The following is a 2,500-nucleotide window of genomic DNA, read 5'->3' as shown; positions in this document are numbered from 1 at the left end:
CCGGTTTATGCACATCCGTAGAATTTCAAAGATGGTGGTTACATCCATAGAGTTTCATTGGCTGATTTTAAGAATTTTTTGTACTAGTTTTATGCATTTTTGATCATTCTTATTACAGCCTGTTTTACCCCATAATTTCCCTGATATACTTCATGGCCTCCCCTGCTAATAGGATTATCAAATCAAGATTGTCAATGGAGAAATGGTACTCGATCTGAACAATTCATTCGCTGAAGAAACAACGCCAAAAATTGATGAAAAACATAAATTTTTTTTACTCAGTCTCTGGGAGTGTGTGTCGCTCAATGTAACAATAACCCAGTTATTTTTTAGTTTCGCACAACCATTTAAGGGGGCCGTCGCTATGAAAATTTTCAAAAATACTCAAAAATTGAAAAAATCTCCTGTATCTAGTGGGCTTTGCCAATCTTGTGACAATATTTTTGCTAAATATGTAAAATTAAAGGAGTTATAACTAAATCTCTGACCCCCACGCTCCGATGTTTACATTGTCGCTCCCGTGAAAATATACTCGAGAATTTTTTTTCGTATTTTTTTCAGTTTATTTTGGCATTCTCTGGTAGCTAGCTGGCAACTCTGTTTACCCACCAGCTGATTGTCAAGACTGGGGCATTGGGAGACAAAACTCCACCAGAAAATCAGAGAGAAAGGTTGCTAGTTCCTACCTCCATGACACCATATCGCAGAGTAGGCCCATATAACACAGTAAGGGGACAATACTAATTGTAGATATCATTTTAGTATTTAATAACCGTAATATGATCAGAAATACTTCTTAATCACAGCTGCAATGGTTGTTTATACATTTAAATACCTCATGTGGTCAGGTTAGAAGCTGGAAAGCCTGTGGTGACATGCGGTAATTCCACAATTATGTGCAGTTATTACCATTAGTACTTTGCAAAAGGAGGGGAAAATGTACCAGCAACACTTCAGAATACCATGTGAATGCCATAGAATGCAGCAAGATTGCCGCAAAGATTTGAATAAAAAAAAAAAAAAAAAAAAAAAATTGAGGGAGGAATGTTATCTCAAAACTACACTTTTGGCAAAATTTGTTAGCATTTTAAAAATTCATCCATAAATACTTGGGCAATTCTAATGAGGTTTGGATAATTTAAAAGCTGAATATATTTGCGATGGGTTTCTTAAAGAAAATTTTCATTTTAGGTAATAATAGCCCATATATTATATTGTGATGTTCATAACACTGGACATTTAGAAAAAAATAAATTCCCACTAAACTAAAACGAAATTTAAAACTCCGGTCTTTGCAAGTTTTAGGTATTGCTATAGACTATAGGTGGTAATTTTTTCAACAAGTTTGTTCAATGGATGAATGCGATTTTAAAGAGTTTGTGATTGTTCATAAACTTGTTTTTCATAGATAACTTTACTATTTATTATCCAAATGGTATGAGACTTGGTGGTGTTTATCACTTTATATGTATGTATAATATATTAAAAAATCACAAATATCCAATCATAACTGACGAACTTTGTTCTCGAGCGCGGCAGCCCCCTTAACCTTACAATTAATATTCATTGTTTCAGTTACACATGATGTAATATTCATGAATCTCTTATTGTTTTCCATCGCAAATGATAAAAAGAAAATATTGATTAAGTGACTGTACCCCTCTCACACAAATTCCCTATTATACCAGCCGTTCCTGAGTATCCACAGACTTTCCCATATGAACCAAGAACCTTCTAAACTCGGGGCTTTACCCCCTAGTACTGTATTTCTTGGTATAACTTTAAGACACTGTCGTGCACATATAGAGGGAAATGGACACCACCTTCTTATAGAGTGGGAGGGAACATAGTTTAAGGTGCACCGGCCTTATAGTCATTGCTAAATGACAAAAATATAATGTGCAGTCGCTGCTCAAATTCTAAGTCCAGCAACTTGTTTACCTTGTCAGGAATAACAAAACTGGCCGCTGAACTCCTTACTGCAAGTCTGAAATAGTTTGTGTTACTACGCGCTTGTCAAAACAATATTTGGCTAATTATCAGTGTCTGCTGTTACACATTTATACCTTTAAAGTCTTTTATTAATGTTTATACTTTATTTGCATATTTTGATATTTATCTATACCCTGATTTTCTGAACATCCACCCTGCACAGTACGGCAGTAAGTCAGAGCTGGATAGACTAAAGCATAGTACAAGGCTTTCAGAGTTTTAGGTGTGAGGGACCATTTCACCAATTTTAAAGAGCCGCATTTTCTTACTCTTTTTGTTTTGTATATATGCATATATATGTAAGCATATATACATATATATATATATATATATATATATATATATATATATATATTTTATATATACTATATATATATTATATATACTATATATATATATATATATTATGTATATATATATATATATATATATATATTTATTATATGTATATATATATATATAAATATATATATAAATATATATATATATATATAAGTATATATATATA

At 32.2% G+C, this 2,500-nt stretch overlaps 1 long non-coding RNA gene across 1 annotated transcript in view; it reads left to right on the top strand.

The window, feature by feature from the left end:
• LOC138865262 (uncharacterized) overlaps positions 1-1,033 on the top strand; it is a 2,676-nt gene extending 1,643 nt beyond the window's left edge. Inside the window, exon 2 of the long non-coding RNA XR_011399340.1 lies at positions 562-1,033. This is a non-coding gene — a long non-coding RNA (uncharacterized lncRNA). The remainder of the gene's footprint in view (positions 1-561) is intronic.
• Positions 1,034-2,500: the final 1,467 nt, after the last annotated feature.

The sequence above is a fragment of the Penaeus vannamei genome, chromosome 20, assembly GCF_042767895.1.
Source record: "Penaeus vannamei isolate JL-2024 chromosome 20, ASM4276789v1, whole genome shotgun sequence".
Lineage (NCBI taxonomy): Eukaryota > Metazoa > Arthropoda > Malacostraca > Decapoda > Penaeidae > Penaeus > Penaeus vannamei.
The sequence above is the reverse complement of the archived record's forward strand: the minus strand, read 5'-3'. Positions and strand labels throughout refer to the sequence as shown.